We start from the raw sequence: 13,114 nt of genomic DNA on the forward strand, positions 1-13,114 counted from the left end.
TTTATATTAAGAGGGCCACATTTGATAAAGAGAAATCCAGAGGGGGCCAAATTTGAACCCTGACATCTCACCGAGAATTATGTCATTTAGAGGTTCCAAATATAGTCCAAATACCATCAGCCAATTTAACACAAAACTGCAGACCTTTTACAAACGGAAATAACAATAAGAATCAACACTTGCTTTGTGTCTTTTTCCATTTTAACTCATGGGAAATTGTCTCATTTTAAAGTTTTAATAAATATTTTTAAAACTGGTTTGGTTAAATAAAACAGGTTTATAATGGACCTAAAGCTAAGATTCCCTTACTACATGAAATTTTTACGAAAAATTAGATTAAAGTTTATTAGATTTGACTTTTTTTGTCATGACCAGAGACAAGTTCCACAAATAGTCATGATCGACAATTGGTCTGCAGTACAGGAGCACCTCAGGGAACAGTACTGGCCCCTCTACTTTTTACCATATCTACACTTCAGAAATTTTGATTGTTTTTATGAATTCTCTGCTGTGTACTGGACACTCAATTTCCCAAAAAATATATTTCCACATGGATTAATAAAGTCTATCTAATCTAACATTATTATTTCATTATTAAAATTGTGAATTTAGCTTCATGTTAGCGCCCATTATAATAAGAAATATATATATTTAAAACAGACTCTTAAAGGAACAACATTTTTGTTTGTGTCAGCAAAAAGGTTTCAAGTGCGACAAGGTGTCCAAGAAAAGCGCACATGTTGTGTACAATCTTCACTCGTGTCTATGTGCGACCCCATGATCTGCAGGTACGGTGTGTGTGTGTGTGTGTGTCAATGTGTGTGTAGCGTCACTTTTCAGCGTGTGCATGTGGAGTTACGGGCATCAAACACTTTTGAAACGGCTTGATTTCCCCGGGGAAATGACAGGGGTCATCTCATCTGCGAGGGATGAAAACAACATTTGCATGGGATTGGTCACGCCCACAACATTAAAGTTTTAGCCAGACAAAAACACGTCAAAGAAATTTACGCCGGCGCGCTGACAGCCCTACACGCTCACGGACACAGCCCGTTGCCACTTCCAATTATGGCGTCGACTTTTATTGTGAACTCATATACCACATTACCAATAAAAAAAACATAACGGGGAGGAGGTATCTTCTCTTTGTCAGCGGCATTATCACACCCTCCATCCGTCCGGTGCGTATCCAGCTGCCAATCAGAATTAGGCAGCGGGCTAGCGGTCGTAAGATGACTCGCCCGGCTCAGCCCCTGTGCATGGATTTAAATAATAAAAGAGAGATTTCTCTCAAGGCCTTCGCCGGCGCTGCCAATAAGAGAGCGGGGAAAATGGGAAAACGGCCATGTGCGTTGAGAAATCACTGCAAATTGAGGGTATAATGAACACATTTAATATTTCATTTCTCTGGATAGAAATATCTCTACAGGGTGGATTTTCTTTTTTCACCCCCTCTGCTCACCGTTCGCTGGAATAAGACTCTTTTTTTTCTTGCTCCATCCTTAGATATTTACACGTACATGAAGGAGAATTATGTCAAGCAGAAACAGAAGTTTTTGTAACTTAAAAATGGGGAACACGTATTCACTATTCATAAGATGCTTATTTATATCTGTATTAACTTCAAATAAGCGACTTATTAACCATTAAAAAGTACTTACACCTAGTTCGTTGTGACAATATTCTACCCTTAACAGCATAATATTAAGGAGTTCACGATGAACAACCCCTTAAATACTTATTATTTACAGGAAATACATAAGTAATTCAAATAGAACTTTGCTGAAAACTAACTTCTCAATTAGTACCATGACAGAAGAAATTCACTATATAATACTTTCTCTTTTAAAGGAAAAAAGCACAAATTTACTTTTTTCAAATATAAATACCCTAATTACTAAAAAGGAAATGTTGTGTTTTCCCTCAGTAGAAAAATAAATATTTTTCACATAACTGTCAAATACTTGACTTAAGTATGAATATGCTGTCACTAGAAGAGAGCATGTTCACAATTAGAAATATTTATTTTTGATTAATATATATGCTATTAAAACTGTTATAGTTGTGTGTTATTCCTTTAAAAGAGACAATACCATCAACAGTAGGTGCCTTGTCTCATGGTAACTTGACCTAAATAAAGAGATGTTAGTTTTAACCAAAGTGTATCTTAAATAATTTGTTAAATGTCCTGTTAATAATCAGTATTTAAGTTCGTAGTGAACTCCTTAATATCTGCTAGTAATGGAAGAATATATATTTACAATAAACAAGGTGTGAGTTAGTATTTTATAATGGTTAATAAATGGCTCGTTATGCTATGTTAATACAGATAGATAATAGATAATATGTTGTTACAGAAGTTTTAATGAAACAATTTACCTTTTTTCCAGCTACCTTCAAATGATATTCAACTATCAAAGTAAAATCAATTCTAGCAAAAGCACAAGAATGGTTTACTTATTTTAACCTGTGTCTTGTCTCAGGGTCAAGGTGACCCGAAAGTGAATGACCTCCACCACTGCATATGTATTTATGGAAGACCAAGGAGGTCGTTCACCTTGACCCAGGGACAACACAAGGGATACCACAAACACATTTGTTTCTAGGCCTTCGAGTCACCTTGACCCAGAGCTAACACAAGGGTTAAGAGAGGATTGGTCTTGTATTTAGAATTTTTTTTTTAAGTGGAATAATGAGGCCTCAACTGAGTCTGATACATTTCACTAAATATAAACTGACATTCTTCTTATTTATAAGTATTTATATCTTAAGTATTCGCCATTGTATGTGGTGTACCATCAATATATGTTTCATATCTGCATGAATAAACACATGTATCAGTATTTTTAATCCACTATTTTAATGATCCAAAAGTAGTTTTGTAGCCTTTACTGAGTTGTGTCAAACACAGAAAACTACAGTTTGTACTCATTCAACAGGAAATGAGTCACAAACCACTTCCTATGAATCCTTTCTCATCATATGCACTATGAATATCAATCATTTAGTTTGTTGACAAGCAATAAAATACTATCTGTTCATATTTTTTTAAACTGTACTCTCACATTATCTATTTTTTTTATTCACAATACCCTCAAAGATATATATTAAAATAAGAAAAATAAATATAGTTTATTCCAGCTGAAAATATATTAGGCAGTGTTTATTAAAACTTTATTCAATTTACCGTCTTTTATTCTCACTAAACTGAAGGATGAAGCGATTTGGAGGATTATGTTGTTAGTAAAAGTTATTGCAGGCAGCAGTATATGTGAGAATAACTAAAAATAACTGTCATGAGTTTTTAAAAAAACAAACTCTCATACATGAGCACTTTACAGCCAGGAATTTAAGTGTTGTGACTGTTTTCCAGCCAACTTATTTTCAAGTCGCACTCTAAAGGAAAAATTACTGTTTAATAACTTTATAATTTGTTTTTTGAGGGAGCAGGGACATGAAAATAAATGAAAGAAGTTATGAAAGTGGAGACTTCTGTTAAACCACTTGGATAACATCTGACTTCTTAATAACAAATGAACATTATTTTCTGTTCTTGGACTTCCATATTACTTGTTTGAAACAAAGACAGACTTTTGTCTGAGTAACATTCATAATTGTTTCCATTTTTCCACTTTGTCGCCTTCATTTTAAGTTATATTATTATATCCTCATAGAGTCGTCTTTGTTGTGTATCAGCTTTAATATTTCAAGTCTTTTATTTTTACTCTTTAATCTATCTCATAATCTAACCTTTTTTCCTCACTTTTGACACTAATATTCATCTAAAAACAATATAATTTAGTAGAAAACTAACATGTATGTTGTATTTTTATGAATACTTTTTTAATAATCTGTATTTTATATTTACTCTTTAATCTATCTTATAATGTAAACTATTTTCCTCAATTGTGACACTAATATTCATCCAAAAAATAAGATCATTAAATAGAAAACTAACTTGCATGTTGCATTTTTATCAATACATTTTAATAATTTGTGTCTTTTATATTAACTATTGAATCTATTTTATAATTTAACTTTTTACTCATTTTTTACACTTATATTCATGTAAAAAACAAGATAATTTATTAGAAAACGAACTTCTATTTTTATCAACTCATTTTAATAATTCATGCATTTGATATTTACTCTTTAATCTATCTTGTAATGTAACCATTTTTTCTTGTTTCTTGTTTTTCTTGTTTACTTGTTAAACTTATATTCATGTAAAAAACAAGATCATTTAGTAGAAAACTAACATGCATGTTGTATTCTTATGAATGTATATTTGCTTACTCATCTATTTAAAATTTACAAAAGATGTTTTTCTGATGGTTGAAGGTAAATTAAAAAGAGGCAGCGAACAATAAGGTTCATGGACATGAGTATGATAGAAGTAACACAGGGGGGGAAAAATACAACAACAAAAAAACAGGTGGTCATAATGTTATACGATTGTCAAGTCCCTGTTGTGTATATAACAATAAATCATAAGCTCTGAATGGATTGTGTAATCAATCAAGTTCAATTTAATATATATTCATTCCAGTGATTGTTTTCATCAATAGCGTTTTTATGTCAATTCAATAACACAATGAATGAACAGTGACCAGTAACTGAGAGAAAAAAAAAGTGGGTATATTTTTTACCGCCGTGCTAATGAAGTCGTCAGATTTGGGGGAACCAGCGGCATTAATTGCTTTACATGAATAATGATAACGATGACGACGATGCTAATGGTCACGTCTGTCTGCGGAAAAGCGGGGATTAGCATCACTCACTTATTAAGGTATTGCGTTCATTAGACGTCCAGAATTGATGCATTAGTCTTTATGTTTTGCCGATAAATCAACTTCAAAGAAAACTCTCAGGCTGCATTTGGTGGAATGAGGTCAAGACGCCATTAATTCGACGGCTCCCGACACACACACACACACACACACACACACGCACACACACACACACACCAGCAAAGACCGTCCGACGGCCTCTTAAAAATTCATTTTTGCTTGTCCTGAATTTGTGTACTGGTGATTACTGACTTTCGGGTTTTTTCTCTCGGTTTACTTTTTATCCGCCACAGTGCCATGAATAATTTAGCACAACATTTCAAATATTAAACGCGTGTATTCATTTCATTTATCATCGGCACAAACAAGAAGTGTAAACAAAACAGCGAAACTATCCTCCCGTAGAATTCCGCCAGTGTTTCTCGGAGGGTGGGAATAGATCGTCTCTGTTCAAGAAACCCAAACTTCAATAAATACTTTGACAACGAGTGAAATTTCCCCAAGTTCTGTATTGTTATCAGTCAGTTTAGCAGCGAAAGATCTTAAAGAAATTTAGTAAAAAGTCAAATTTGAATCCGACTTTACTTCTATGACATTCTTATGGGAAATTGTTCAAAACTATGGAAGATATTGTATATAATAAGAAGTATATTTGCTTTGTTGTTTGTAAAACGTAGTACAAACAAATAAAAACTCAAATTCCAAAAAAGATCTTAAAAGTACCTTAAAGAAGAAACTGAAAAATCAATAAAGCAGCTCATTTGACTACAATTATTTATTTTGTTCAGTCCAAATGGACATGAACCTATACTTGATACTTGAATAGGGGAGATAGGGGACACACTGGAAAGGTCACCAGCCAATCATAGAAATGTTTCTTTGATATAAACATGTATAACACACAGTATGTGTTTAATAGCGTGGATACAAAATAGTGATCAAAAGAATAATAACAGATTTGTTTAAAGTATCAGTAGATAGATTGAAATCATAACCAAAAACAAATCAAACAGTGTTTGATTCAAATAAATAAATGTCGTAAATATATTTTATCTCACCTAACACTAATATTCATCTAAAAAAAATAATTAATAATAATTTAATAGAAAACTAACTTGCATGTTGTATTTTTATGAATATATATATATATATATATATATATATATATATATATAACCATTATTTTCCTCAGTTGTAACACTGATATTAGTCTAAAAAATTAAGTTAATTTAATTACACACATCGTTTATCTTCCTTCTGAGTGTTTCATATTCTCGCTTCACGTCATTTTAATGAAACATTTCTAAGAAATCATTGCTTAAACCCAGTGTGACGGTTTAAATAGATACATTCTGTCGTCCATACCTCAACTGGCCGGTTAGCTCAGTTGGTAAGAGCAAAATAAAGTTAAAGTTGTATTCTTATACATTCATATTTGCTTACTCATTTATTTAATATTTACTTTTTAATACAGCTTTTGTTTTCTCCCTTGTGATGCTGAAATTTAGAAAACTAACATGTATGTTGTCAATAAAACGCATGTGTTGTATTTTTATAAACGTATATAAACTCACTTGTGTATTTAATAATTACTCGCTAATCTAACTTTTTTTTGCTTTTTTTTCACTTGAGTCACTAAAGTAATCTAGATAATATGATAATTTACTAGAAAAACAATTTGTATGATGTTTATTTTTAAATATACATTCACTCTTGCTTGTGTATTTAATATTTATATATATTTTTCCCCCTTTCTTTCATAGAAAACCCACACCTTCAGCAAGAACATAGGATATAATGCTAAAATGTAATTAATCCTTGTGTTACATCTGGGTCAAGGTGACCCAAAGGCCCGTAAACAAATGACAACAACACTGCCTATATATTTCTGGAAGCCAGGGAGGTCGTTCACCTTGACCCAGAGGTAACACAAGGGATACCACAAACACATTTGTTTTCAGGAATCCCAGAGATAACACAAGGATTAATAGAAATATTTTCCTCGATTTCCTTTTTATCCAGGATAAATGTTTTAAACGAGTCCAAAAGAGCCTCCGCGAAGACTCGACGCGGGGGGCGGGGGGGGGTGGTTAGGGCAGAGCGCCAGCGCTAGCATGTTGTCATCAATAGCAGTTCTATGGAGATTATTTGTGTGAGGTAGAGACACCTACACCTCCGAGGCCCGTTCTCCTGTTGTGTTCCTCTGTGATCTTCCAGTCATGTATGTGATTGGATTTTGGATTAACAAAAACCTGAAATTACACACCTATTGTGTCGCCACTAAGCCCGCTTTCACAGTGATAGGGGCAGGCCCCGCGCGACGCTCCCTCTCTCGCCGACGCCGCCGACTTCTGGGATCCCGCCCCGAGTTGCTTCCAGGTTGTTGAAGGGAAAGGATAACAGGATTAGGTCGGGGGGGGGGGGTTTGCCGAGAATGCAATCGATTGCCATATTTGGCAGGTTTTCTAACAAACAAAAAAAAAAGGTCGGGCCACTGGATGTGTAAAGGGGAAGATGGTACCGGGGGGTTGCGGAAGACAAGACCTGCGAACGGGGTTTTCGAGGCGCTCTCCGTTCTCCGGAGCACAATCAAGGTCCCTGACACTGTACCATCTGTGACACTGCCTCGGTGCCCTCGGGCTATGCTTATGCTCATCACAGAGATGCTGATAACACAGGGTGTGACTAACGCACCATACAAATCTCCACATCCCAGGCAATGGGAGAAACCGCCAGCGAGTGGGTGAGGGCCGGGGCGGGGGGGGTTGTACTCACGACACAAACACAAGCTCAGTTACACATCGACAACATCCAATATCATAACCGGTCGGCAGGAGGCAGGTTCAGCTCTCGGGAGCGTGTGGAGTTTTGGGTTGTGTGATGAGTGGGTGGACCCCAGACGGGGTAATGACAGGGTGAGGATTATGTGTGTCGAGTTGTATGTAATTAAATTTGAAACTGACAGTAGTCTCATACAAACGTGTGGCTGGGATGATGAAAGACAAGTGGGAGGAGTCAGTTCTGCCCCGGCTTTGGATTTAAATGTGTTTAGAGGGTCACATTCACTCGCCGCTTATCCCTCAGAAGGAGAAAGTCAGAAGTTTGTTTGCGAGTGCCGCTGTGTTTACGTACTTATTCTGTTTTCTCTTATGATTTGTTTGATTTTTGCACACATGGCTCCAGCTCTAGTTATTTTCATAATAGTGGGGTACTCTTCAATAGACCCCAAATATTACTTTACAGTCACAATGTCAGAGATCATTTTTAGTACAGACAGACTTAAGGACGTGACCCAATATTTATTTTTGTTTTGTTTTTCTGACACTAAGGTAGGCCTCAAATAAATATATTCAATATTAATTATGGCTGATTTAAACAATTTGTGTTTTTGCCTCTTCCAACAAGATCTCAGAAAGGAAGTAGTAAGTAATTAAATGACGCATTTTAGCTCACAGGTCTCCAAAGTGGGTGCAGGTTTTTAACCAACCAGACACCTTTTGACTCAATCAGGAGTTTGTTAAACTGAACATGCTTTATCGGTTGGCCCTTTGAGGACCGGTTTGGAGACCCCTGTGCTGTGTCTCAAATCACCCACTTCTCTTAAGTGCACTACTTTACAGTAAACTTTGCGCAGTGCTCACTTTTTGACAGGGAAGTACTGTTTCAAATAAAACACTGCTGCTACACACTTGACGGCTTCTTCTTCTACTACTTTTTAACGCAGATTGCAACCATTGGAACCATTTTGTTTTTACTATTTTTATGGTGTTTTTTGGTGAAATTAGTATTTTCTCGAGACATTTAGGCCGGTATTTGTTCCGAAGACGCGCCATCAGTGACGTAGCTTCCGTTTAGCGTCATCTTTATGACCAAGATGGCCGCCGTTAAGGATGGAAAGTATCCATCGATTCACACTCAATTTTCTGGCCATCTGATTGCACCAATTCAGTGCTGATTGCGCATTACATTTTCACACACTGCTCATCGGGACGCATTTGTGCACTCAAAATATTAAGGTTTGTGGTTTAACGTCCCTTTAAAACATCTGGCCATGCAAAGTCATTTTACGTGGCCCACTGGATGGTTAGTGTTAAAGATATTTTGTAGGTCGATAATTTATTTATTTTATTAATAATTATTACAACAGCTGTCAAAGGAAAATAATTTGATTGGAGAATAAACACAAAGATCATTTTGATGGATCAAGCCTCAGAGATTGATAATATCACAATCAGACTCACACTTCCAGCCAAAGACAGTTCGGTAAATGTAAAGAAATTTCGGCCTGGTACTAAAACTGTGGAAAGGAATCATGATCTTTCTTGAGAAAGATTAAAGGTATGTATGTATGTATCAAGCCCTGATAGGTTAATAACGTATCATGAAACGAAGCGAATTTGGTTCCATGATACAGCGTTGTAATTTTCAGGGCTAAGTTAAAGATGCCCTCAGTTTGGTTGAATGATGCCAGGTTTTATAGAGACAGTGCCAAAGAGTGACCTTGGGAAAGAAGACGACACTGTATCGTACTGTATTATGAAATACCAATAGCTTTTCCACAACATTTCCAGGCATACCCGACTGTACTTGCTCGGCTCAACATTACTTGTTGTGTTTCAACTTGCCCTATTAGTGGCAGAAAGGGCAGTCATAACATTCAGTTCAACTTGGAAGCAACGGTCCACATTATACATTTTAGATATACTGTACTCCTTCTTGCAAAAAAGTTGGGTTAGTTTCTTGTGTCGGGAGTCGTCTTGCTGAGTCGACAGGGATAAGTAAGTAAGTAATAGTTATTTGTAAGGCACATTTCTAGACCAGGGTCACAAAGTGCTTGAACAATCAAAAGCAATACAAAGTTAAAAATACATACAAATATAAAAACTCTTAAAGGCCAAGACTAGATAACACAAACACACAAGATGTTTCTTGAAGGAGTCAGTAGATCATCAAACACAGAGGAAGAGAGGAAGATCGTTCCAGGAGTTTAGGAGCAACAGTCTGGAAGGATTTCTCTCCTCTGGTCCGTAAGCGTGTTCAGGAACCATCAATAGATTCAGATCCACAGACCTCAGAGCCCGAGCTGGAGTGTAAGGCTGGATCAGATCACTGATGGAAGGTCTGACCATGAATAGATCTGAAAGTAAGAACCAGAATTTTAAAATTGATCCTGAAAGAAACTGGCAGCCAGTGAAGAGTTTTAACGATCAGGAAATGTGAGTTCTTCTACTGGAGCAGGTCAGAGATATAAAACTATAACCAATTGGTGGCCGACAGTCGGTAGTCATTTCTTTGCAAGCTGGCTGGGAACCAGGGCAGAGCAGGTGCTAAAAATGGTATCTGCTTCAACGTAGCGTGCTAGTACACAAACTAGGTAGTATGGGCAAGACAAGCCGGCGGAAAATAGGCTTAAGTGTTGTATATTCTGCACCTTTTCTCTGATTTTTCTACACTTGGCTTTCCACCTCAGCTGTTGTGTCTGAACGAGTCACGGAACCTGTTATTTGACTTAAACGTTACCGTTAGGAACTCAAAACCAAACCAGATGTTTCTTTACCTCCAGTACAAACAGCAGTTGCAGACAATGATATAATTCGCATTTCTGGTCTTGTTAAACACAGTCATTTGATAATCCGACTGTAATGGATGATAATAGCCGCCGCACCTGAGCGTTTTTGGAAGGTAATTACCAGGTTTCAAGAACCTCTGAATCTGAAAATGTAGCTGCTATTGTAGTTACAGACGGTGATGGCCATGAACTGATGTGAGGTTTGTACTTCAGTGTATCTGTGGTCGGACATTCTGTTGTCCCTCGATTAAAGTCCGAACCCTTTTATAGTAGTGTTTGCAACTGTTTTCGTGACCTCCTCATTTCGAATGTATTCCAGCGAGAACCGAAAAGTTTCAGTCGTTAAGGATTTGACCCAGAACTGTCGCTGAGATGTTGTTTAACATGCCTTGTTTGCGCTGGAGCCACCTGCTCGGCACATGTTCCTCGCTCCCGTTCACTTTCAGCGGACACTACAACTGTGACCCTTCACCTCCGAACGCACAAACAAACACACACTCTTACAACAAATAACACACAGTCTGGCCCCCTCCAGTTGTGTTTCCTCTTCCTTTTGCCTCGTAGCGGTTCCTCATTATGAAGACACAATGGGAAGCAGCGTCTGCCTGGGCCAATAGCGCTAAGCATAAATAATGCAAGGTCAATGTCTCTTCTCTCTCCTTTCTCCCCTTTTTCCCCAGGGGAGGGGGTGGGATCTGAAGCTCTGACACACCAGCAGGTCCCTTTCAGCCCATTTATGCTCCCCGTCTACTGAACTTCCTTCCTTCCCCTTCTCATCTCCCCTTTCTTTCCTCACCATCTCAGATCACCGCCGTGTGTCATTCACTTCCATTAGAATGTCCTTCATCGTTGCTCTTCCTTCCCCGTGTCCGACGTCTTCCTCCAATTTTCTTTTATTATATGTTGTTTATTCGCTCCCAGTTTATGTTACGTCCCCGTTGTTTTCAAGAGGATGAAAACCAGAGCTAGAGGGACAGCTTATCCTTATCAGTCTTCAACCTGCTTATTGGATCCTCCAGGACACGCCACACTTAAACAATAGCTCGAACCCCTCCTCCATATTCTACCGCTTAGATTTTCCTACTGCCTGCAATCGAGGTTCCGTGTGTCCAGTTGTACACTTCAAAAATCATCGAGTGGATGTTATAGTTAAGGAATGTTCAAACCAATCGTGATATGTGTGTACACATCGTCAATTTCTTATTACGTGCGACAATATTCGAGCCGAGGATGCTAAATGTTTCGGATGTTTCGCAATAAACGTTAGAGTTAACCATAAGAATCACTTCAACGACTTGTGAACCAGTCAGAGCCCAGATTTTAAGGTTAAGGCGAGAGTGATAAATAAATTGAAGAATTTTATGGCTCTTCTGAAGGATCGAGGATTTATGGCGACCTCCAAATCTCTAGTTTTTCTTTTTGCTATTTTCATACTTCAACATTAGATAAAGGTACAATTCTGTTCCTTTAATCAACAATTTGACTAACCAATAATGTTAGACCCCCCTCAAACTGGTTGGGCCTATTTTTTATACGAATTAAGAGATTGGGGGGGTTGTTACCAGAAACTGTAGGGTACCAGTCGGGTTTGAGTAGCATAACACGTCACCAAACCATGTGTGTTGTCTTTCCAAAAGTATTTGATCCTGACACTAAGCAAACTGTTTACAATCTCCTTCCTTAGACTTTAGACTTTCTTTTATTGTCATTGCCCAGAAAACACAGCAGTGAAACTGACAACAAAATGTCGTTGCTTGGCAACAATTAAAAAACACAGCAGAGTGATGTATATATAAAAAGTATAAATATAAATAAGTTAAAGATAGTGCAATAGAGTGTAAACAGAATAAATAAATAACATTATAAATATTGCATATAATGATTAATGTATATGAAGTATAAACACAAATAAGTTAACAATAGTGCTAATATGTTATAAATAGAATACATACATAATATTTTAAATGGTGCATAGATAAATGTTCAATTCTGCCAATCCTATCCACCCTTTTGAGTTTCCCCTAATGATAGACCTACTTTGATGAATGCACAGGAAGATGCTTGCTCAAAAGGATGATGTCATAGAACTGCATCATCTTGAGAGTCATAACCTGAGAGCATCAAACATTGCTTACTGTAACAACTACCTAACCTAGTGTGATATTAGCTTAAAGTTTTGATTCTGAATTTTCATTTTGCTTGCCATGTCTGTGCTTTTGTTCTCCTCTGTCTTATCTGAGGATGAGCCAACTTTCGTTATTATGTTATATATATTATTATATTTTTTTTCTATATATCTCCATTTTTACAAATCCGCAAAAAAAGGGTTTTTTTTGTTTCCACTGGTGTACTTTGCTTAAAGAGCCCTACCCTTAAGGTTTCTTACTGATTAGGACTTTGACATGAAAGTCTTTTTGGTTTAAACGTTGGTCTATGAGGTCTCTGGGAACTTTTCTAGACCTCACAAGGTCCTAATAGTGATTATTATTTTTCCAATTGGAAATTGAAGACTTCGAAAAAGCCAACTAAATAGAGTTTATAAGATTTGTTTAATAAATATATCATCAAAATTAACTTGTGTTAACAGTCAAGAAGTTTTGCATTGGATAGGGTCTCAGTAGCTTCATGTTTTGGATGAACAATACTGTAAAAAAAAGTTTATTTTCAGACAATAATAATAAGAATAAGACACCAAAACCACCAGAATTTTTGAAAAGACGAAACACATTTACTTAGACCTCACTTCAGAGTATAA

This window comes from Callionymus lyra, chromosome 6 (assembly GCF_982586985.1).
Source record: "Callionymus lyra chromosome 6, fCalLyr1.hap1.1, whole genome shotgun sequence".
NCBI lineage: Eukaryota > Metazoa > Chordata > Actinopteri > Syngnathiformes > Callionymidae > Callionymus > Callionymus lyra.